The sequence below is a fragment of the Acinonyx jubatus genome, chromosome A2 (genome assembly GCF_027475565.1).
Source record: "Acinonyx jubatus isolate Ajub_Pintada_27869175 chromosome A2, VMU_Ajub_asm_v1.0, whole genome shotgun sequence".
NCBI classification, from domain to species: Eukaryota; Metazoa; Chordata; class Mammalia; order Carnivora; family Felidae; genus Acinonyx; species Acinonyx jubatus.
The window spans coordinates 66,766,585-66,792,914 of NC_069383.1; the positions used below are offsets into that span (position 1 = coordinate 66,766,585).

Sequence of the window (26,330 nt, forward strand, 5' to 3'; positions counted from 1 at the left end):
TGTTACCCTCAAAGACAAATGAGTATTTGTGCAAACTGCAGACATGCAAAAGCTAAATTTCTGGACAGATGAACAAAAGAGGACATCTGGTCTTGGTGCTTCTGCTGTTTTCTAAATTCAGAGTTCTAAAATTTCTAATGAACTGGTCCTTTCATTTCTATCCATTATCTCTCCTCCCTTTAATCATCCCTATCTAGTGCCACAGAGATGGACGAGTATTATTTACTCGCTCATTCACTAATTCAGTAAATATTTACCGACCTACCTAATGCATTATAGACAGCAGGGAAAATGCAAACATGAGTGAGAGAAGAAGGGGAAGGACAAATTCATGTGCCAACTATTAAATACAATAAAGTGAGTGTTATAATATAGACGTGTCTTCATTCAGCAAATATCAAACCCCTAGTATATATCTGGCAGGATCTTAAGCCTCAGGATTGAGCAGTGTAACTAACAAGACACACACACACACACACACACACACACACACACACACACACAAAACCTTGGCCTCAAGGAGTGTAATTAGTTAACAACACAGCAAAGTCAAGCAGATGCACTGAAGGCAGCAAATCCTCAAGACTGGGAGGAGGTCACAGGCCCTGTCACAGAAGCTGCCATCAGCTGACCTGGGAGGAGGAGCAGAAACACTAGGCAGGAGAGGAGGCCAGGAGCCAAACAACACAGGCGCGTTCAATACGGTGTAGGGTCACAACAGCAGAAATACTTGCTCCAGCAGGAAACCCAAAGGGATGAAAAGTAACCCAAAATATTGCCGTGGGCTGAACATGAAGTCGGCAAAACTGTGCTCCTCTTTATGGGAAAACAAGGATTTCTTTTCTATCTCCACTGCTCTCCAGAGGCACAGAGAAATAAAATTTTGTGTGCAACGAATTTGACTAAATTTTCATTTTAAAATGTGATAAATCTGCCAGGGTACTAGGTATAAAAAAAACACACATTAAATAACAAATAAGCAAGCAAAACCATAAAGAACCAAAACAAATGAACTTCCAAATTACTACCTGCTGGACTTAGAATTTGAAAAAAGCCTTTGTAAGATAAGAGAGTTATGAACATGGAAAAAAACCCGAATTAAAAAGCCAGTAGGTTCACTTTCAGAGTAAGGTGTGTCTGTTACACAAGTCAATATTTACGTATCTGAGAGAAAGCAAATTACTAGGACACAAAAAAGCAAGAAGGGTAATGAGAAAGCATATATTTAAGTCTGAGAAGTGTAGAGCACAGAGGCGGAGAACCAGACTGCCTGGGATCTCATCTCAGCCTTGCCTCCTGCTAGCTTTGTAACCTTAGGCAAGTTACTTACTCTGAGCTCCATGTATGTAATACAGAGGTATAATAATAGTATCTACCTCAAAGCATTATTTTGAGGATTAGACTAGTCAATTTATGTAAAGCTCTTAAAATAGTACTTGGCACCTAAGTATAAACTGTTATTATGGGGGGGGGGGGTAATTGTTATGATCTGGAGCAGAGTACTTTACTGTAGAATTCATATTAGCCCCTGATGATCTCCTGGAAAATTGTTTATCCTCTTACAAAACTTGGTGAAAATGCTGCTTTATTAATGAAATAATGCCAGCTACTAATACCCTGAAGTTGAAATCTAAAATAAATGTGCTTAACAATGCACACTATTTAATCCTACTTTTGGTTACCAGCTTAATTTCTTGGAATGCTCGCTATTCACGATAAATAGTCACCGCCATCTCTGAAGCAATACACTCATGCCATCATTTTAAAGGGAGCAGACTTTAAAAGACAGAACTTGAAAGAGTCGCCTAGATTTCATCAGACAAGAGGTTCCATGAAAGCTGAATAGGGAAGAGCGCTTACAAAATCCACCAAAATATAAACTGCACCAGACTCTGAGTTTCCATGAGGGCAGGGACTTCTGTGGCCCTCATCAACATACCAGCAACATCTAGACCCATACAGAACATGGCAAGATCATAATATTTTCTAATAAGTTAACAATAGGGCTTCCCATGAACTGTCCAAATCTTAAATAAATGATCCATTACACATCTGTAGGAAATTACATATATATTTAAATGATTAAAAAGGAGTTTTAGGTAAGTTTTTAAACAATCGCACCTTTGAGCTTTAAAGGAGTGCTGAGTTTATCCTTAATGCTAACCAGCTCACAATGGAAGAAGGGGGGAAAGAAAAATTAAGCACCTTGGAGTTCTTCTAGATTGCCTAAAGAGGGTTGTATGTTTTTACACCAAAGTAGCACCTGCACCATTTAGAAGAATAAATTCAACAAGAAGTGGTTATGAATCTATAAATTATAAGGCTTTGGGGGTTCCTTTATTATGTGAGTAACAGCACGCGTTCTTCTGGGTCTGCAGCTGCTGTACTACTTCTAAACTGCATGAGCACTTATTTTACTCACAACAAAGTTTGAAACCTGAGGCAGTATCAGATTATTCATCAGATGAACTTTAATGCTATACAGTAAAAGTTTTACTTCCTAATATAAATTGTTGGCCTGCAGATACAAGTAACAAATAATAGGTCACTGGGTTTGCCTGCGATAAGCAAGAACTTGTAGTAAAATGTATTTTTAAAAATTGAGTTTAACTACATATATACCCGGGAAGGAAAAAAAAAGACAAGTAAATTTTGCTGCTTCTTGGCAAGGTTGCTCTAGAATAATCTGATGCCATGGCACAATCACAATTTTATTAAGATGAGAAAATTGCTACAATTCAGTTCTAAGTGCCATGTTTGGATCCTAACAAAAGAGCCTGTGCCAAACAAATGACCAGAAGGGCAATTCTGATTAAAACTATTATTTCACTACAAAAATGAGTTGTGACTGAGAAGAACTGTTCTACCATTTATATATAATACTTTTATGTGTATACACATACACACACACACACACACACACACACAATACTTTCTTGGCTACAAATTTAATAAGTGTTCAGAAAAATATCCCAAAGATACTAAATCGGGGCAAGAGAATTATTTCCAAGATTTTGGGTAGGACCATATTTTATTTCTAAAACTTCAGATAGATATCTATGCCTATTAAATGAGCCTGTAAGAACCCCAGGTCTCCCTCCAGCTACCAGCCCTCCTCCCTCCTGTCTTGAATAGTTCAAGTCACCATTCCCCAACTGAATCTACAGTAAATTCCTATCAACCTTCTTTCAGTTCTACAAGCACACTGGGCTCTCAATACACAACACCAAGGTCAGCCCCATCTTCCCTCCTCCTACAGTTCCTGCTTGCTCATCTACTAGGGTAAGTGCCCCTAAGTACACAACACCTGTGGACCTGCCACTTTATTAACTGTTTAATGATCGCTCTCCCCAGCTGATTGAAAGTCATGTGGCCAATGATCTTATGTGTCTTGCTTACCGTAGTGTATCCCCACTCCCTGACACAGTGCCTAGTGTAGAGCCGGAAGCTCAGTGAATATTTATTGAATGTATGAAAGACTTCTCGGTTGCTCAGCCAAAATTATTGCCCATAACCAGAATGTAAACTTTCAAGGCCAGAAACTACCTAATACTTGGTGCAGGCCTGGTTCTACCCCTGGCATAGAGATGGAACTCAAGAAATGACTGATAGTTCAATAAAAGATAACAATTCAATGACCTAAACAATTTTTGATTTTAAAAAGTAACTTTTAGGGCTTTAATATTAAGCTAAAAATATTATTAAATTTGCTTAATGATCTAATTTCTGTTTTTGAGCTTAAATAAGAAAATATCAAAACCATTTTAATCTAAGTTAGAAGTTTCGTAAGTCACTAGTAGTTTGAGACAATGGTATTGCTTTATTAAATATCATCATCATCATCATCATCATCAAGCACTAGAGTGTTGTTGCAAGAAACAGAAGGAATATTTTGAGAGAAATATCTCAAGACCCGATTAAGAATTTGGCTACCAGAAGAAAGGGACAGAAAAGAAGGGACATAAAAGGCAAAATGGTGAAAGATAGGATATAGTGAGGGTTAGAAGGAGTTCAGCCTTTTGATCAGTGAGATGCTGTCCTCACCAGCATAGGTGGAAAGCTGTGGATTGGTTAGATTGGGAATGGGAAGACTGAGAACAGAGCCTCAATAAATTGAGTATTTAAATTTAAGAAGCCAATAAAACATCTGATTTGACGTGTCCTTAAGAAAAGTAGTGATAATAAGAATTACAGCAAAGATGGGTCAGCACTAGCAAACAGTGACAGGTGGAGACAAATATGATCAGTGCTGAGACAAAATAACAGGTGTATACAGGGAAGGAAGTGCTCTGAAAGCAGAGGGCCAATTGCAGAGGTAAGAAGTTAAGCCAGTCAAAGAAATTCTAGAAGCCAAGATCAAAAAAGGTGCTAAGAGAAAGGGCAGGGTACCCTGGCAAAGACATCTAAATGGTCCTAGACTATAAGCACTGAACCAAAGATTGTAAACAATTAGGCAGAGTAATCTGACCAGTATAGACAACAGTAGAAATACTACCTCATTGCGAGAACATGCTGTTTCTAATCAATTCTGGCACTGTTACTTAGTGAAGTTCTTCATGAACTCCAAACTTACTTCAAGAGACCCAGCTCCCATCACTGCCCTATGATGCTCTTTTGTAATCTACACAATTGGCCTAGATGTTGAGAATTGCCTATAAAAGTGTTCACACTAATCCCAGCTTCTATGGTCTCAATTTAATCTCAAGAATTTTGTCTTTCAGCAAGTTGCTTATATCCATCATGTAACTTCATATTGTTTTATTACTTAAACAAAAGGTAAGACCTTTTATTTTTAAAACCTTCTTTTTTTTTTTTTTTTTTTTTGAGGTCAATTCTTCCCTAATCCAAACACTGTAATTTCTGTTTTCCAAATGACTCACAACATCAGTGGCTACTGTTTCTGGAAGTTTGGAGGTTAGTATAGGACAAATGTGTTCTTGACACTGTCAGTTTGTAAGAGATTTCTGCTTCCTTTCTTTTTACTGTAATGAGTTTGCAAGATGGCTCCCCAAGTGGCAACAGGTCTTTGTGCCTGCCATATCCCATTGCAACCTTATACCTGCTTTGCTGTCTGATAGCACGTTGGCTCCCTTTCAGCATTACTAAGCATTTTCTCCCATTGAATATCTCTTTCAGATTACTTGCCCTTAGATGTATTATCTTACTGTTTCCTGTGATACTTTCAAATCTTTTTAAGCATCTTTGAGGTACTTCTCTTATTTCGCTATTTGAGATACTTCCCAATTTACTATCACTTATAAAACTGGTGGGCATACTGTTCGTTTCCGATTTTAGGTTTTTAAGGAAGATGCCAAGGAAAACTAGGGGATATGCCTCCATGAAGCTACATTTTTCATCGTCAGAAGAATGAATTTAAATAAAAGTTGCAAGCCATCACGTTGTTGGTAAAGCTGCACTGTTTACTTAGGACACAAATCGTACGCTCCGTTTTATGACTAGCTTTAAACAAAAGTTAAAATGATTCTTCAGCGGCTTGTATTTCGTTTAATATGTATACTTGGTTCATTTTCACTCATTCTTTTCTGCGGGATTGAGTTAATGTAGAAGAAAGGACTTTTTTTAAAAAAGCAAAAGTAACTTTTTGTTTAAATTTCAAACCTTAAGTACATTTAACATTTTTAAATTCACATGGCTTTGGTTCTCCAGTAATTGTAAAACTGTCATTGGTTTTACTTAACTCTAAGGCACCTTAACTAAACAGCAATAACCCATTCAAGTATTTGACATTTACCTCACTGTATTTATGGGAGTTATATTTTCTCCTACTGTGCTGTTTGTAATTTTCTTTTGCCTGTACTCAAAACATATTTTAAAATATAATTTGGCTAGGGAATTTCAGGGTATGTATTTCCTAAATACTGGGCTCACATAAACATAAGGCCGGTTTTATATCCTTGCTTATTTAATATCACTCTAGTTTTCTCTAATTTCTTTGGATAGTACCAACTTAAAAGCAACTTAATCAAATAAAATTTCTAAGAATCAAGTCGATGTTATTCAATGTATTTTTAGTTAAATTCTGTTAAATCTTAATTTTCAGAGTATGTTTCTGACTTCAGAATCTTTCAAGTAAACACATTCTAATCTAACTCAGGTAAGTTACGAGTTAAACGTGTACAATTCAGAAAAGAAATATGGCAAGTCACGTATGTGGCTCAGTCTTAGAGTGATGTTTACACAGGGGGTCCTGGCTCTGTCTGCACTATATTATGACCCTTGTCATCGCCTGCCCTGGAGCAGTTACATATGTGTCTACTTCTCCCATTAAGCCAGTCTCTCCTGAAGGGCAGAAGCAATCTGAAACCTTTGTATCTTCAGTGAAGCCTCCCACAGCACTTTGCACAAAGCAGACACACAACACATGTTTGCAAAGCTGTGTCAGAAGAGCAAAGTTCTTGGATCTCCCTTGACATACAAGCCCCATGAAAAATGAAAGCAGAAGTAACCTAGGTGAATGGGTTGGGGGGCAGGTGCAGGTGGTAGGGTTAAGAATGTTAATAAGCAACCTCAAATGAAAATATTTAAATGTGATCTTGCTTATTAACTCATCACTAATCTACTTGTACAAAAGTCGAGATTTAAAAAAAAAAAAAAGAAAAAAGAAAGGTAAGTTTTCATCCTTCCCAAATTAGAAGACAGGGAAGCTTCATTATTTGGTTTGAAAGTATTTTCTGAATTATACATGCCCATGTGACACAGCCAATATTAAGAATTTGTTCTCCTGGTGTTGCCACTACTGAACAATGATGAACAGATCAACAGTACAGGAATTCCCCAACAAAGAGTGACCCATTGAGTAGAAAACAGATCCTAAAACAAGGAACTGTATTTGGTGTATGTTCCTACTTTCTGAATTCTGGCACACCCTTAGTCCCTAGCACCAAAGAGTCAGTCTCTCAGTAAACCTGAAACTAATCTTTCAAAGGCAATGTAATTCAACAAACATTTATTGTGCATCCACTGTATGCAAAGGCAGTAAGAATGAAAATCTGAGGGAAAAAAGGGCCTGCAAAGGAGACTGAGAAGCAATGATCAGGAAAGAAGGAAAAGATACAGGGGAGAGAGGGGGTGAACGGAACCCAAAAGAGCGAGGTGATTGGTAACCATTCTCAGATGTCACAAAGGGTGGAAAGCTGAGACTCCAGAAGAAAAGACAGAATTCTGTGTAAATGCAAAATACTGGGATCAATGAACAAAATGAAGAACTTGTGGAATCTTCCATGTTTAGAATAATTGTTTTATGAACCTATTCCCCAAGAATAAGTTCCAGTTATACTAATGTTACTACCAATTTCCCTACCAATCAGAGTTGAAATTTCTTCCTTTTCCCTCTGATAACTAATGTGACCAGTTACCACGTCCTATCACTCATACCCACATGATTACGGTTGCAGATATGGTAGTATAGGTTGTGTACTGCACAAGAATGCCACATCTACAGGGAGGAGTGTTCACATTATAGGTGCATAGGTTTAATTTTCCAGTAGATGGCATTCAAGTATCTTACTGTAATTAAGTAAATATATTACAACAATTTTCTAACAGATGGAAGTAAAATGTCTTAAAGACAGGGCATCTTTTTAATTCCCAGAATGCACTGAGCGGGTCAGTGGTAGCTCTGGTCACAATGCTTCCCACCTGTATTCTAGTATTCATTCTGGCTCCAGCCATGACAGATTCGACTCCTATGACATCTTTCAATGGCTTCCACCCTGATCCCTTAATTTCTCCACACCTGAGTCTATCCCATAAGTATCTGAAGAGTTTCCCAAAGAAAAGTTCCACTAGTATAACATTGCTTTCCCAGAAGCCTTCAGTGGCTCTATGTCATAGTCTCTTCAACCTCATGCTCAAGGCCCTTCATACTATGTCCTTAATCTTCCTTTCCAGTCTAGTCATTCACTACTAACCAAGAGACACCCTACTCCCAGTCACAACTAATTACTGTCTGCCTTCCGTATATCCTGTCCTTTCCTATTTTGCTATCTTTGTCCATGCCATTTCCTCTGCCTGGAATTTTCTCCAAACCCTGTCTTCCTGCTAGAAGTTCTAAATTACATTCAGTAGTATATTTTGGGAAGAGGTTTTGGATGACTAAATACTGTCTTCAGCAAGCATCAAAACAAACCAAACAAAAGCAAAAAAGAAAGTATTCCCCTCCTCGGTTTTTGCAGGTATTCCTGTGAAGTATTGGTACATAACAAACTACTCCAAACTTAGCACTTAAAACAAGGACAATTTTTATCAGACCTCACAAATCTGTGGGCCTGAAATCTGGAAAGAGCTGAGCACTTCTGTTCTCTGTAGTAGTGCGAATAGTCTCTCAGATATTGGTAGTCAGCTGGCAGATGGGCTATCTGGAGGATCCCCACTTCTCCTGCTTGTCACAGACCTACAAGGTCTTCATTCTTTAGGGCCCAGCTGAAATTCCCCTTCTCCCAAGAATCCTTTCCATGCCCTTGAGTCAGGTTTAATCTCTCATTGCTTCAGATTTTCTAGTACCCTTTTCTTTGTTATAGGACTTTGCCTATTCGTCACCTTACACTAGGTTTTCATTTATGTAAGAAGAGAGAAAAAGGCCAAGGGAATAGAATACTTTGGCCATATGAATTCTCATTCAAGTTTAAAGAGGAAACAAAATATTCAATGTGACTCGAACTCTGGAGAAATCAAGTACAGGGACTGATCTACGTGTAGACAACATATTTTACATATGTGTAGAGTCATGTTTACTCTAAATTATTAGCTTTTGTAATTACTCTGGATTCCAGGAAAGAAACAAAACTGGGTAGAAAAATTGAGTGTCTTGTGTCATCATGCTTAATGATAATTTCTAATACTGCATATATTTTGTCCTCAAGAATGTTCAAAATGGAACTTTCCCTTCCATCAGTAAAATTTATATCCTACAGAAAATACTGCAGAGACACACTAATGGGACTGGGAAATTATACTAATTAAAATCCAATGATTCAAACTATCCAGTTTAAATAACCCATATAAAAAGTGTAATTTTGAGCTAGAAAAGACAGAAAAGATGTAGTTCAGACTTATTTTGATGACGAAAATAATGAGGCCCACAAAATGTGACCAGACTAAAAAGAATTCACTCCCTGTAGAAAAACAAACAAAACAAAACCTAAGCTACATAGATCTGTGAAGTAAAACATGTATAGAAACACTGATGGCAACATGGTCTGTAAGAGAGAGAGTGTGTAAATGTCTACTGCCACGAGAAGGGATAAATAAACTATGCTATCTTCATGCACAGAAATACCTTACAACAGCTTAAATGACTGAGAGTTACCATCAACATAGAGGAATTTGACAAACACAACACTATGTAAAGAAAGCAAATTGCAGCAGAAGGCAACAAAAATGACAGCACTTATATAAACTTTTAAAATTAGGAAAACAATACTATATACAGTTTGGAATTATACATAGTATGCGGTATAAGAAAATGGCATGTGGATGAGTGGCTACCTCTCTAGGGGTTGAAGGTGTATACAAGCAGCTTCTGTGGTATCCATCCATAATGTTGTTCCTGAACCTAGTGGTGGGGACATGGATGCATGTTGTATTCTACTTTATAACTGTAAAGCTTTATTACCGTATAAGAATATTCCAAGGTAAGGCACCTGGGTGGCTTAGTTGGTTAAGCATCCAACTTCAGCCCAGATCATGATCTCACCATTCTTGAGTTCAGGCCCCACATCGGGCTCTGTGCTGACCGCTCAGAGCCTGGAGCCTGCTTCTGTTTCTGTGTCTCCCTCTCTCTCTCTCTGCCCCTGCCCCGCTTGTGCTCCGTCTCTGTCTCTCAAAAATAAAATGTAAAAAAAAAAAATTTTTTAAACAAAAAGAATATTACAAGGTAAAAAAAAAAAAGAGCAAGAGACCCATAAAAACTTCTCTTCCACTTTTGCCTTTTGAGATAGTCACTATAAAAATTCTGCATAAAACAGAGAAATAACAGTTGTAAAGTCAACCCCACTGCTGAGGGGTTCAAAACCACTGGGATAGGCTATGATATGAGAGACAGGAAGCAAAGAAGTTTCTGGTTCTCAAAATAACATAACAAAAACAAACAAAAAACCCACATAAGCAAACACATTTTTAAAACAATTTTAAATAAATCACACTCCAGCCCCTTCCCTCAATTTTTGCATGTTAATTTTAAAAAAAATTTTTTAATGTTTCTTTATTTTTCAGAGACAGAGCATGAGCAGGGGAGGGGCAGAGAGAGGGAGACACAGAATCCGAAGAGGGCTCCAGGCTCTGAGCTGTCAGCAAAAAGCCCCATGTCAGACTCGAACTCAAGAGCGGTGAGATCATGACCTGAGCCAAAGTCGATCCTTAACCAATGAAGCCACCCAGGCACCCCGCATGTTAATTTCTAAGAGTGCCTCACAACCCCAAAGCCTTCACTCTGGATGGACCAAAAGGAGGTAAGATCAAACACCACCAAGACCCTGCTGCACCTCCTGGGATGATGGCAGCAGCAGAATCAACAACATAACTAGGATTCAAGGAGAACGTACTGTATAGCAGGCACGGATAGCCTGGAGCTATCTGCATTCTCCGCATTCTCTATTCAATCCGCAGAACGCCCCTACAAGGTGGGGACTCCTATCATGTTCATTTCAGAGAGGCGAAAGGGCTTGCCAAGGCCACACAGCTAGCAAGTGGTGGAGCTGGGAACCTAGCCAGACCCCGACACGTAATCAGTGTTACTCTGCCTTTCTGTCTACCCAAAAGTATAATGATCAGATATCTGTAAATTAACCCATCTTCAAAAAAAGGTACTTCATTTACATCTGGCTGCAAAACATGTTCAATTACTTTAAAGCAGCTTTGCTGTGGTGATTGAAGTATTTCCCCTTCTGCAGCACAGCACAAAGAACTTTATAGATCACTCTCCTACAAAACCACCTGTACTATGTCCACATGGTTGTCAAGGTTAAAAACGAATACAAATAATAACAGAAGCAATTCCAAGGGGAATTTTTCTTTTGTGGGAGAGGATTAGATGGAAACATTCTAAAAAATGAAAAAGAGGCACCATCTGGAATAATTTTATTTTCTCACATCTTGGATACCTCATAGTGTGCAACAATGTCAAAAATAAAGGATCAAGAGTCCTGAAGTTAAGGAGTTTCAAAACCTCAGAATCTAAGGAGACACCTTGACTACCCAATATAATTGATCATTGCTTATGAAGAGACACCTCTCTGGAGTTTCCTTCCTACCTTCTTGCCTTCCTTCCTTCCTACCTTCCTTCCTACCTTCCTTCCTACCATCTACCCTACCTTCCTCCCTACCTTCCTCCCTACCTTCCTTCCTTCCTCCCTACCTTCCTTCCTTCCTCCCTACCTTCCTTCCTTCCTTCCTACCTTCCTTCCTTCCGCCCTTCCTCCCTACCTTCCTCCCTACCTTCCTCCCTACTTTCCTTCCTTCCTCCCTACCTTCCTCCCTACTTTCCTTCCTTCCCCCCTACCTTCCTTCCTTCCCCCCTACCTTCCTTCCTTCCTCCCTACCTTCCTTCCTTCCTCCCTACCTTCCTTCCTTCCTCCCTACCTTCCTTCCTTCCTACCTTCCTTCCTTCCTCCCTACCTTCCTCCCTACCTTCTTTCCTTCCTTCCTACCATCCTCCCTACCTTCCTCCCTACCTTCCTCCCTTCCTACTTACCTTCCTATCTACCTTCCTTCCTACCTTCCTCCCTCCCTTTCTACTTCCCTTCCTTCCTAACTTCCTTTCTTTTTTTTAACTAACCACTAATACATTCTTATCATTCTCTCTTAATACAAGTAATAACTCCTCTCTCAAAGAAAGGCAAAGTTTTACTCATTTAAAACAAAAACTTTTAATGCATATTACTTTGCCACAAAACCGGTCAATATGCAGGTGTTCAGTCAAACTTGTCATGTCTTCTGGGGTGAGCGGGTACCCCGCGATGTGGCAGTACCCAGCAATCCTGGGAAGACTTTCAGCAGCATGTAAGCCAGTGGTCCCCAACTTGCACTACACAGCATCACCCAGAAACCTACAAGGAATTCTGAGCAGACTAGAACTCTAAATGTCATTGGTCCAACAGCTGGGTCTTCTTTAGTTAAGATAAGTAAGGGAATATTTTCTCCATCTTCGGTTGGCAAGGATTACTTGCACAGCACCCACAAAGTGCTTAACCAAAAGGTTAAAATTCAACACTATATGGAAATGTATAATTCAACATTAAAATTAAAAATATGTTGATCAAGACACTCCCATAGTGTGGGACGCAATAGGGACTAGCACATACACCAAAGAACTATGTAACAGCTACAGCCATCCATCCGCCAGAGGAGTATCAGCCCTCCACAACGAGGACCATTGTCAGAACCTGCATCAGGACAAGCCTCAAGTCAGCCCAAGCCATGGGCTGTTTGATGAGAGACAATGAATGCCCCTTTTCAGCTAAGCCAGGATCAGCTGGATTTTCTGTCACTTTCTTCATGAACAGTGTTAAACACATTCCGACCAGACCTACTTACACTTTAATTCTCAACTTCTCTGAACACCTTGACGAGCTTGTTTTCGGTCAGTCCTCCACATGCCCTCACTCCTGATTTCATTAAAACCAGAGTCTGAAAAGTTCTAGTAACTTCAAGGTGAAGTGGCCACTTGCCCAGACTCACACATAAATGGCTATCTTTTCATTTTTCAATCATTGTCTTCACCCCCTGGCGTCCTATTTCATACCACCCTCAGTTTAGAGCTCACTGCTTCTCTGCAATCACTTCATATTCTTTTCTCTCTGCTTCACTCTTTCCTGATTTCTTCAGTCCCCTTCTCCCAGCCCACGATGCTCTTAACACACCCTACTTACTGAAAGCAACATGGTTCCCTTGTTTATTCATTTGTTCATCCAGCACATTCATTCAGTGATAAATGTGCTCCAGTCCATGTGTTTCTAACTATCACCGTACCTTGCACCATAATCCCTTTAGCTGTCAATAATCATAAATCCTCCAAAATTCTACATTCCTAAATTTTAAGTTTTAATAGGTCACAGGAGTCTGCCTTACTCTGGTGGCACCAGAACAGCAACATTACACGCACTGTGAGCCAACACATTTTTACTTTTCATTGTTTAATTTTAAAAGTTGCTTCTTATTTTGTACCGCTCCAATAAAAAAAATTTTTTTCCTAAAGTTTTTCTGCAAAACTCTTCCTTTACTTTTAATAGGCTTGGAAACCATTTTGGAGTTTGCTTGCCAACGTAAAAGGCTTTTCCTTAAGTCTGGCATAGGCTGGACGGCAGTTAGAGGCATGGAGTGAAGGCAGACAGATTTTTCTCCTTTTGCACACTGATTAAAAAAAGTGTCACCAGATGTGAAAAGGAAAATTTAGACTCTCAATTCTGAAATTTAATCTAGCAATAAAGAAGCACCAAATTCTTAAGACACAGTGTACTTCAACTATCTGCCATAACACCATTTCCTCCCTCAAATGTGCTCTTGATTACAGAGTGCCTGCAACATTTTTTACTCTGGTTAACAAGGTTTATTTTTCCTCCAGTGAGTGCTATTGGGGAGGAAAACACCAGATTTCTTTGCTTTAAGAGGAGCTGGTGGTGGTCAGATAAGTGAGGAACTAAGTAAGATTTTACATTTGATTAATAAAGAGACTTTGTTTTACTGGTGACATTCCTGACAGAGTTTTTTAAAAAAAGACTCAAGTACCTGTGTTTAATCCCCAACTACACATTAACAGATGCACATGCTACCCTGAACTTAGCAGAAGAACAGAGAGAGGACACAGCAGGTCAGGCCTTAGAGACATACTAAAGACTTGGGATTTTATTTTGAGAGTGATCTGAAGCCATGGAAGGGTTTTAAACACACAGGAGTGACATGATCTCACTTAAATTAAAAAAAAAAAAAAAGTCACTCCAGGGCCACCTGGGTGGCTCAGTCGCTTAAGCATCTGTCTCTTGAGTTTGGCTCAGGTGAGGATCTCATAGTTTTGTGAGTTCCAGCCCCACATCGGGCTCTGTACAGAGCCTGCTTGAGATTCCTCTCTCCTTCTCTCTCTCTTACCATCCCCTGCCCGAGCTCTCTTCTCTGTCTCTCTCAAAATAAATAAGTAAACTTAAAAAAATTATTTAAAAAATCACTCCAGCATCTATGTGGGAAAAATAGATCATACAAATAGAAAAGAATATTATGCAGCTAATAAATGAGATATCTGTAAGTTAGTGAGCAAAACATATAATTAAGTTAAAAAGCTAAGATGTAGAATAGTGTATGCAGAGTATTATCCTTTGTGGAAAAAAGTGTATACGCATCACACATGTGCACACACGTGCACGTGCACACACACAAGCAAAGGTGCACACCAGTGTCATATAGATTTCATAAAATTCATGGCTGAAGTAAATTAACATGCCCAAGTTGTTCTAAACATATTTAGCAGTATTTTTAATCAGTGAATTGGGTAGTGGTGTCACATTTCAATTTAAATTCATTAAATTAAATTTTAATGAAATTAAATGGAATTTAAATTAAGTTAAAAATTCAGTACCTTAGTCACACTTAAAGGGCTCCATAGCCACGTGTGCCTAGTGTCTACTTTATTGGACAAAACAGATCTAAACATCTGAAGAAAATACACAGGAAAAGTTAAACCTTTCTTACAGGTTTTCTTCTGAGCTGAGACAGGTGGTGTGGGGTCTGAAGCTTACAGTTTTAGAGCCCTTTTAAAGATGAAGAATACAAAGTTAGGAACACAAAATTAGATACAAATGATAACACACGCAGAATAAGAAAAATGACCAAAAGTTAAATTGTAAACAACTGAAAATACCACAAACTTCACAAAATCCAGAGGAATACTATCCTTTTTTTTATTAATCAATCATCTGGCACACTTTTCTAACACTTCCTTCCTTAAACTTCTGACTCTGCACATTTTGGCAAATACCAATTTTGTGATATAACGTTCCACATGAAAAAAGGAAGAAGAATTTGGGGTTTATTCTACTTTGGGTATAGAAATCTTATTGTTTACAAATATATGTTTAAGAAAGCTTCTAACTTCACAACTCCTGTCAGGTAAATTTTTAGGACCATTGTCAAATTTGGAGAAACTTCCATACAATTTCTTTTCATATATAAACTGCAAACTTTCAAAGTTTCTTATGTGGGGAGTACTCCTAAATACTCTTTGAATTGAAGACATTGGTGAACTATAAAGCTCATTATAGACACATATTATCAAGTTTTATGTTACCTTTTTCTGTGTTTGTATTTTGTGGTCAAGTCAGCCAAGCAACACAGCTCTTTCCCCAAGGGATTCATAGGATTCATTCTTCTTCATTAACTGCATTTTCAGACAATTCATCGAGCCTACTTGCTACTTCTGTTCAAAAGTTAGCTCTTTTTGAATTACTGCTTTGGGGAGAATCTGATTTTTTTGGGGGGTATAATATACTTTTTGCCATCAGAATAATTTCTATTTCATCATTCACCTTTATTGCTTTAATTTTATGTTCTATTATCTGAATGTTCTCAGTTCTTTAATAAATAAAGGTTAAGGTAAAAAATAAAGTAACTCTTCATATTTGTCTAAATTAGGGATCTGTGATTTCTCAGTTGTCTGATTGAAACATTCCAAACCATCTTTCAAGCTGAAGTTAAAGTTACCTATTTATTCCCAGTTCAACTTCCCTCTAGCCAGATTGCAACAATGCCTGTGATCACGCCAAAGCAATGCAGCAGGTGAGCAAAGTGATGGAAGGAGGGTCAGGGTAGAGACAGCAGTTTTAACCGTGTGGTTTAAATATCCTCAAATTCTGAAGAATTTTTGAAAATTTTGCAAAATAATATGGCCATGCAAACACAGAACCAGAGACCCTCCCAAATCCTTGGAAGCGGCTGGTGTAAGGAAGGGGCCCCTGAAACCTAAATCCAATAAATCAGCTCCTGCTAAACTTGACTGATTACAGGTAAACAGAGTAGTTAGAAGATCCAGCTTAAACCAAAGGTCCTTAATCCACCCCCAGAGGAGCTGGGGTAGTGACCACCTGTCACTCCACTCCCACATAAATATTCAATTTTAGGCTGAGTACACTTCTAGAACGTCTCATGGCAAAGTCTAATTTACATTCCTGGACTTTCCCACACTGCACAGCTCGGATCGCTTAGTCTTTGTGTTTGCCAAAACTGAAATTCATCTAAGTTGAAATCTTAATTAATCAAAAACTTCTAAGTCTTCTTCAGAAACTTCTTCGGTTGTAGTGTTACCAATCCATTGTTTCAATTGATGCATCCAGCCTCTCTCTCTCTAAAGCTATAGAAACATCAGTCCTATTTTAACCTAACAACTCTAAAAGCCTCATTTGTCCCGTATGTCCAAAGGAAATGTCTCTCATTTATAACAAACGCGCTAAGGCCATGATACATGTAAGTGGACATGACATGAAATAGTCGTCACAGAGTTCAATACTTGTTCATTAGTGGAAGTAACGTTACTAGCGGTACAACACAGGAAACAATGATGACACTATGTGCACACTGGTCAGCTATATCCATAAAGAAAAGCTGGTACAACATCCAACAGACCCTACAAAGTAGGAGGCTCAACTGAATTTTAACACAATTATAGCTGTTTTCAAAATTCATCTCCGATTTTTTTAAAAGTTTATTTATTTTGAGAGAGAGAGAGCATGCATGCCAGCTGAGGAGGGGCAGAGAGACAGGGAGAGAGAGAATCCCAAGCAGGCTCCACGCTGTGAGTGCAGAGCCCTATGTGGGGCTCCATCCCATGAACCATGAGATCATGACCTCAGCTGAAATCTAGAGTCAGACACTTAACAGAGTGAGACATCTAAGAGCCCCTCTTCTTCCATTTTTAACAAAGAATTCCAAGGTCTTGTTGGGGGTTATTATTCTTACTAAATATTTTAGTTACATTATTTATTATCTCTATTTACCCTTTTACACTTCTCAGTCCAGCAAGAAGTTTCAAACAATTATTGCTTTCACCATATTCTATAAAATCTGAAAAACAGACAGTGAAGAGCACAAACTCTGAAGCCAAAGTGACTGGGTTCAAGTCCCAGCTTGGCCACTTTCTACCTGTAATTGAGCAAGTCACTTAATGTCTCTGCGCCTCGGTTATCTTATCTGTAAAATGGGGATAAATTAATACCTATATCCCCATGGAGATACTGCGAACATTAAATGAATTCATTTTCATAAATACTCAGGGCAGCACCTGATGCACACCTGGGCTATATACATGTTTGTTAAATATAAGAAAAATAGGCATCCATGTGTAGTATGAAACAGAGAGTGATCAGAGAAGATTAAATCAAAATAGTCATACTAATTTGAGTGGAGTTTTACTATCTTCCATCATGTTACAAACCGCAAACTGCCAAAAGACAGCGAATTCAAATTTAAAAGCACAAACATTTCTGAGCCAAATAAATTACATATTATCAATACCTTTTCTGTCTCTGAACACAAGGTAGTCAAACATGGACAAGCAGCTTGGCTTAGTGAGGTCCAATGTATGCAAAATGGCCTCCAGCTGGGAAACTTTAGACATGTCTTTTCATTTCTTGCAACTTCAGTTTCCATATTCGGTCAAATGGGTGTAATACCATCTGAACTTGAGATGTTTGCTTCAATTACTTCACATGAAACACATAAAGAGTTGTTATGTGGGCTGGTGTATCTACCAGATGCTCAATAACTAGTAATCATTATGGTTGTACTTGACCGTTATTATTCTATTGTGTTAATATTCCTCTCCATATATCAAACTATATATTCAAGATCAGTGCCCTCACCATTCTAGCCGGAAAATACAGGAAAATCTATCTTTCCCATTCACTTTTGTTAAGACTGTCAAACATAATCAATGTCTGACCTCGTCCTGGACTAAGATTGAATAACTCTGGTGAAAGAGATCCTTCATGGATATTTATGAATGCAAATGAGACACATAAGGTCCTTTCATTAGTATTTAATGTTATTAAAGTTTTAACAGAACCTAAATATCACAGAAAAGAGTAATTAAATCTTAGATGTTTTCTGCACAACAGTTTCAGTTTATGTGACCTTTTGTGACAACTTTCAAAAATCTTTATACTTTATGAATCTTTTCATTGTATCTGCATATTAGATCACAGCAAATATCAATGCCTGGTTTCATTTTAGAAAAATATGAAACTAAGATTTATGACCTGCCCTCCTAAACATACCAAGAAGGGAATTCACATAATTTCTCACTATTTCTAGAGGAAGCCTTTGCCACCAGTACTGAGAACGCTATAAAATTAAATATTAGAGGCTCAAATTGCTAAATATTCTATAAGCTATGAAAAAAATACTTACCCACTCCCATTCCTGGAAAATGCATTAACTAATGTCCCTCAAATATTTTTCCTTGGATTAGGTGGAAACAGTTCAAACCCCAAGAAGACACATAGCTTTAACTTGGAATGTTGGCTGTTAAGAGTGTGCATTGCTGGAAAGTAATTAAACCACCTTGTATCCTCACTTAAGAGAGATTATAAAAACCCAGAAAAGAGTCCTTCAAGGAAAAAATGTTAAAACTGTTTAAATTAATTTAGCACATTCAATTTCATGGTATATACTATGGAATTGTTACAGCATTCATTTTAACTTAAAAAAATAACTGATAATATTTGCCTTGGAACCTCATACAATTTTTCTTCACATCTATTGTAAAATACCAACACCAAGTATGGAAAGGCTACAGCCTAGAACTTTTAAAAGCACTACTAACAAGGGAAAAGTTTTGAAAAAAAAAAAAAAAAAAGGAAAAAATCCAAATAGCAAATACAGAAATCAGTGCAATCACATCGATTTAAGCAAAGTCCAGAATATAAGAAAATCTTGTGTGATGGGAGATCTGTAGCACAGCAATAAAAGGGGATGCAAAGAGGTATTAGGAATCTGGGAACCTTGGTGGTTTCTAGACTTATTGATAACCATGACTGGTTCTAGAATGACAGCGCTAATCCCAAAGTATTATTGTGAAAAATATTCTTTTTCCCCCAAAGTTTTCTGAAAATAGAAAACATATTAAAATGTACCATTATTCTCAAAAGAAAACATGATATATAGCATTTAAACAGGTATAAAAAGGCAATAGCTATTACATAAAATTTGGTAAATGTTTGAATCAGCATTATTATATTATCAATGCCCCACCACAGCACAATATGGATTACTTTACTGTAAATGTAAGTCCAAGGCAAAAATAAAGCTCACCTTACCAGCTCCCATAAAAATAAAAAAAATTAAAGGGGCGCCTGGGTGGCTCAGTCGGTTGAGCGTCCGACTTCAGCTCAGGTCACAATCTCACGGTCCGTGAGTTCGAGCCCCGCGTTGGGCTCTGGGCTGATGGCCCAGAGCCTGGAGCCTGGTTCCGATTCTGTGTCTCCCTCTCTCTCTGCTCCTCCCCCGTTCATGCTCTGTCTCTCTCTGTCTCAAAAATAAATAAACGTTTAAAAAAATTTTTAAAAATAAATAAATTAATTAATTAAAAAACGAAAATTCTAGGGGCACCTGGTTGGCTCAATCAAGCCAGGTCTTGATTGTGGCTCAGGTCATGATCTCATGATTCATGGGATGGAGCCCCATGTTGGGCTCTGGGCTAACCACACAGAGCCTGGTTGGGATTCTCTCTCTCCCCCTCTCTCTCCCCCCGTTTCCTGCTTGAGTGCACATGCATTCTCTCTCTCTCTCTCTCTCTCTCTCTCTCTCTCTCTCTCTCTCAAAGAAATAAACATTTAAAAAATTCTGCCAGCTCTAACAAGATTGATTGATTCATTTATATTCCAATTCCAGGATTGGTCATTTGTTTTATAGCAGCAATTTCAAATTAACATTGTTCCATAATAGTTTTATAAGTATTTATTTATGAATTGGTACTGAATTATACTATGTTCTAATCGATGGAACAGAATTTGGTTTCAGGAATTATTATATCATGTAACTTTATTACATAAATATATGACCAATAATAAAATATTTGTATATGAAAGATAACATATAATGAATACAATACAACATATGCTTTAAACATATGCTTTGTTAGGTGATTACATTTTGTTTCCCTATTTTTCGGTCCAGAAACAGCATATTCTCTGATAACTTAATGGTTTGTATTTAATTACTATACTTTCTTCCAAGAACACAAGCAAACTCTCTCTTCCTTTTAGGAAAATTATCTGTTAAATTGAAAATAATGAAGGCCAGATTTTCAGTTATATAGAGAAATAGGGTCATTTGGCAAACAACAATGAAGACTACCCATTTCCAGAAATCTTGACCTAGTGGGCTCAGTCATAGAGGTCAAAGAACCCAAAACATCCATCTCTGCTTTTGAGTTACTACAATGGCAGCATCCCATCTGGCAGTTTTGACTGGTTCAAAGGTTCATTATTTCTTGGCAAAAATATATTACATAACTGTGAAGTATCACAATAACCTAAGATTTCAAGCTTTCTTGTTTTTTTTTTTTTTTTTAAGGATTTTATTTTTAAGTAATCTCTACACCCAATGAGAGGCTCAAACTCACAAACCCAAGCTCAAGAGCCACGCGCTCTACTGACTGAGCCAGCCAGGCACCCCTAAGATTTGGAGCTTTGTGGGTGGCACTGTAGAGTGGTGGAGAGAAAACCATCCTCTGCTACCCTGTGGCCCCTACCAAGTCACTTGGTGTGTTTCTTTTTTTTTTTTTTAATTTTTTTTTCAACGTTTTTTATTTATTTTTGGGACAGAGAGAGACAGAGCATGAACAGGGGAGGGGCAGAGAGAGAGGGAGACACAGAATCGGAAACAGGCTCCAGGCTCCGAGCCATCAGCCCAGAGCCCGACGCGGGGCTCGAACTCACGGACCGCGAGATTGTGACCTGGCTGAAGTCGGACGCTTAATCGACTGCGCCACCCAGGCGCCCCTCACTTGGTGTGTTTCAACCTCAGCTTCCCACATCCCTAAACCAGTAGAGAAGTGTTTGTCTTGCCTTATTCCAAGGATTTCTCAAAGAATCAAAATTAAGTAGCATGTATGAAACACTCTGTAAGACACAAAGTGTTCAAATGGAGTGGTAGTAATAATTACAGCAAAAATCATAGTGATTATTCAGGAAATAGAGCATTTAACTATAATCGGGTTTTCTAAGACTAGGACTCTCTGGGCTTAAGAATTTAAAGAATTGGGGGCACCTGGGTGGCTCAGTCCATTAAGCATCCGACTTTGGCTCAGGTCATGATCTCAAAGCTTGTAGGTTCGAGCCCCCGCATCAGACTCACTGCTGTCAGCACAGAGACTGCTTCAGATCTTCTGTCTCCCTCCCTCTCTGCTCCTTCCCCTCTCGTGCTCTCTCAAAAGTAAGTAAACATTAAAAAAATAATAATTTAAAATTTATAAAGCAAAAAGCTGAGTGAACCTTCTAAAAGGTAACTTTGAAAAAGTACCAATACTTCTGAGCAAAACAAGGCTAGAGTTGTCCCCTGCCCTAGGACAGACATCAAAATATCTCTACATAGCATGGTCTATTCTCCCCTGGTCACTCCAAAACAGTAAGATTTATGAACCCCTTCCATCTCTATTATTTAGAAAAAAGTCCTCCTAAGCCTAATGGCTAATGAACGCTTCTCATTACTCATTTTTCACCATGCACTTGAAGGCCACTTTGCCTACTTAACAAACCGACATCATTTCTAATTAGATATATTGAAGTATCTAAAATAAACACTGCAACAACTTTCAGTAACAACTATACAACACCATTTTTAAAAAGAAATAGGAATGTTTAAAAAATTCTTCTAACCCTTTAGGGCCTTCATACCTGAAGATAGCAATAAAAGGGGAGATCATTTGTGTAAACTGTACCAAAATAATGAGACATTTCCAAGTTTGTGTTTGAAGTTCCTTAAACAAGGTGGCCTTTTTAGTGAGTTGAGATAAAGGTTTAAACCATTTTAGGGACAGAGCATTTGGCTGGCATCCTGCCACTTTCTACACCAGATAATTTCGGTTGCTGCTGTTTGTCTCATATGTTTTTTATTCTCCCTCTAGGGAAGTCAAAGCCTTTTCACTTGCAGGCAAATTTTACTATAGCTCTGGTAACTACTTTACAAGGTGATAAGCATTCACAAGAGGCTTTTATTAGGCCGGTAGCTAAAGGAAAAACTACATGCACATATTTAGACAACATGTGTGAAATGGAAAACTTTAAACACATGAGAGTTCTATGTCAGCCTACTAAAAGTGCATATCCCATGAAAAATATGGGGGTTTAAGGAGGGGACATGCTCAACAGGCTAAACAATATCTAAATTTGTATATTTTAATTTCCATTAACTCAACATAATAGCTTTTTAATGAAGTATACCAAGTCAGCGTCTGCTAACCCACTGCTATCTGATTTTTCCCAGATTTTGTTTTCCTTTATCACTTTTCCAAATGATTTTGCAAAATTAGAACAGAAACCCTTGGTTTTACCATGTTTCTTCCATTCAGCCCCATGGGTAGCGTCCCAAAGAAGTCAATGGTCTGAACTGGAATATGTGCAAGCTATGAGGACAACCAAACATTCATATAGGAGGCTATTAGTTAAGACACATTTAAGGTTCGGGGCGCCTGGGTGGCTCAGTAGGTTAAGCGGCCGACTTCGGCTCGGGTCATGATTTCGCGGTCCGTGAGTTCGAGCCCCGCGTCGGGCTCTGTGCTGACAGCTCAAAGCCTGGAGCCTGTTTCAGATTCTGTGTCTCCCTCTCTCTGACCCTCCCCCCATTCATGCTCTGTCTCTCTCTGTCTCAAAAATAAGTAAACGTTAAAAAATTAAAAAAAAAAAGACACATTTAAGGTTCAAAAGCACACTGAGGAAAGAAAAGATCATCAGTTATCAGAAAGATGCCTGTCATGAGGTATCTTAAGATAGGCCTTGGAAATCAGATAAGACTTGAGTAAATGGAGAGTAGAAACCACCTAGTCAATGACAAAAATAATGACCCAACATGACGAGCTTCCAGGGCCCAGGGCTCTGATGAGGAGCAGTGGAAAACATGGCGCAACAGACCATTTGTTGGAAATCACTGTACTAGGTTAGTTTTTACACACCACGAAGTAACATATACTCAATGATATTCAAGCTGATCTCCTTCAGCTACTTGCAAGTTTCTGTCATTAATCTAATCAAATAAACCCTCCCTGGTTTGTAAAGATAGAGTGATTTTCCTGACAATGTAACTTTTTGTGACCTTTTCGTTAGATGGTAAGATTACAGAGCTCCTACACCCAGAACTTGGTCCCAGTGTCCAACACAGTAGCAAGTACCAAAATAAATGCCTCCCAAATGCTACAGCACAGAACACAGGACTTTGCTGGCCCAGAGAAATGTCATTAGGAATAGGAGAGAAGAAACCATCAAATCTCAAAAAAGACAACCTACAGAATAGGAAAAAAAAATTCTAAGTCAGATTTGGTAAGAGACCTGTATCTAGAATATATAAAGAACTTCTGCAACTTAGTAATTGAAAAACAAATACTCAACTTAAAAAATGAGCAGGGGCGCCTGGGTGACAGAGTCAGTTAAGTGCCTGACTTCGGCTCAGGTCATGAGCCTACTGATTTGTGGGATCCTGCTTCAGATTCTCTGTCTCCCTCTCTCTGTGCTCCTCAGCTGACTCCCACACACACGTGTGTGCGCGTGTGCACGCGCACACACACACACACAAAATAAATAAACATTTAAAAAAATTTTTTAAACGAGCAAAAGATCTGAATAGACATTTGTTCAATAGACATATCAATGGCCAATAAGCACATGAAAAGATGCTCAACATAATTAAGCCACCAGGTAAATGTAAATCAAAACCACTGTGGGTATCACTTCACAATCACTAGGATGACTATCATCAAAAAGACAGTAGCGATTAGTACTGGCCAGGATGTGGAGAAACTGGAATCCCCACACACTGTTACTAGGATAGTAAAATGGGCCACTTGCTTTGCAAAAACAGGCTGGAAATTCCTCAAATGGTTAAACATAAAATTACCATTTGATTTAGCAATTCCACTCCTATGCACAAACCACGAGAAATGAAAACATGCCTACACAAAACCTGTATGCAAATTTCATAGCAGCACCATTCTTAATGTCCAAAAAATAGAAACAACCCAAATGTCCATCAACTAAGGAACAAATAAAATGTGGTGAAGCCACACAATGAAACAGTATTCAGCAATAAAAAAGAATGGAGTACTGACACATGTTCCAACGTGGAGGAGCCCTGAAAATACACAACTCAAAGAAGCCAGTCACAAAAAATCAGATATTCTACCATTTCATTAATATGAAATGTCTAGAATAGGCAAACCCATTCAGATAGAAACCTGGGGAGAAATGAAGCATAACTGCTAAAGGGTAGAGTTTCTTTGGGGATGATGAAAATGTTCTAGAATTGACTGTGGTGATGGCTGCACACCTCTATGATGGTATGAAAAGCCACTGAATTGTACACTTTAAGTAAGTTATTGTCATAGTATGTGAATTATATCTTAATATTTCATTTTTAAAAATACAGTTTGTTTCGAGTGATGAAAAATTTTGGAAATAGATAGTGGTGATGAGACCACATTATTGTAAATGTCGTTAGTATCACTAAAATGGTTAAAGTGGAAAACTTTATGTTATATATATTTTACCACAATAAAAGAATTTTTTGTCAACAATGCGAAACAGAAAAATCCAACTTAATTATTAGTAAAGTACTTCTCTAGTACATTCATGTTATCCAAAGTAGGAAAATCCCAAATCTATACGATTTTATAAGCCCATACATGTACAGAGGAAAAATATTAACATGATCTTGGAAAATTTATTCAAATAAACCAATCAGTGTAACAAGAAAAAAATCTATAAAGGACATCAAAAATCAATTATTACTGAACATTCTGTTTTCAATTTTATAATTTATATACTTTGTATTTGTGGTTCTTTAACCTGCCTTAATGCTGTTTTTGACAGATGATGTTTCTTAACTGCTTTGCTATATCCTATTGTGAGAAAATTAACCAACTGTTGTAATTCAAGTTTTAACAAATAGCATTTCTACTATCCTTTGCCAATTATGCTGTGGTGGATTCTGTGTAACATTTCACACCACATTTTTTCTCTTGCTTTGATTTTAGAGCAACTTATTTCTAAGAATGTGAATTTGTATACATTTCATTTTGACTCACCAGACTAAATCTGATTATGTTGCTTCTGGACCAATTCTAGACAGATACTTAAACAGAAATGCACACTGATGTGAAAAACTAAAAATAACATTTAAAAATGTAGTGCCTCTTTCAGGTTTCAACAGGAATGTAAATGTACATATACACATACAGACCAAGCAAAAACAACCTACTCCATAACCTATGTGCTTTACCATAAATATTTCTCTGCAAGTCTTCCCTAATATACTGAGAATTATTATTTAACATGATTATACTTGCATGTTTATCACTTTGATGGGCTTAGTATACAGCAAGTCTACTATAACAGAGACAGGAATCAATATTCCATCAGAGTGCCATTTTAGACCAAATAAAGCATTAACATCAGAAGCCAGAAAAATTTAAATGCCAAATACTAACTTTCTCATCCATCAAGCTTCTTTTAAATGAATGAACACAGAATTTCAAATCTCTGATTATTCGTATATATTTGCTTTTCAACTGACAATCTTGAAAATCACTTTATCTGAAAATTTTGGTTGAATTAAAAGAATTAATCCTTCTAAGAAGCTGTGACTTGGAAGAGGCACCTTGAGGAACAGAGCAACAAATACAGGCATAAATTATGTCTTAACGAATTATGATCATGTAGACACTATGGTGTATGGTGAAATCTCAGTTTCTGTGATGAAAAAGAACTGTAATCTTTTTAAATTCGAGAAATATTTACTGACAAACATAAATGCAAGGGCTAGGAGACACCAGAAACTATATTTTTTATAAAATCCTTTAAAAACCAGTACATTTATGAAGTGCACGCTTTGTTAAAGATATTTTCTTCAGCATTTTACACACTTAGCTTTATTAAGTAAACCCTCACAAAAATTTTGTGAGGTAGGTATTCATTATGAATAGGCATTTCACACATGAGAAAACGGAGGATGAGGAGATTAAGTAGCTTGTGCAAATCTGCAGGAGTAAGAATTAGAGCTGGGATTGGAGCCAAGCCCATGGTCTTTCCATTAGACCATTCTTCCTTCCGGCAGCAAACAGCCTA

General features: G+C 37.9%; 1 protein-coding gene and 1 long non-coding RNA gene across 4 annotated transcripts in view; one reads left to right on the forward strand and one right to left on the reverse strand.

The window, feature by feature from the left end:
* Positions 1–11,418, forward strand: part of LOC113603053 (uncharacterized) — a 204,163-nt gene extending 192,745 nt beyond the window's left edge. The window contains exons 4-6 of one of the 3 annotated variants that reach the window (XR_008297392.1): positions 3,193–6,115; positions 8,541–8,694; positions 10,234–11,418. This is a non-coding gene — a long non-coding RNA (uncharacterized LOC113603053). Of the gene's footprint in view, positions 1–3,192; positions 8,695–10,233 lie in introns of all 3 variants that reach the window. The other 2 variants (XR_008297391.1, XR_003424601.2) reach the window with 2 other exon arrangements.
* UMAD1 (UBAP1-MVB12-associated (UMA) domain containing 1) overlaps positions 1–26,330 on the reverse strand; it is a 220,392-nt gene that overhangs the window by 108,458 nt on the left and 85,604 nt on the right. The gene's annotated exons all lie outside the window — the stretch shown is intronic.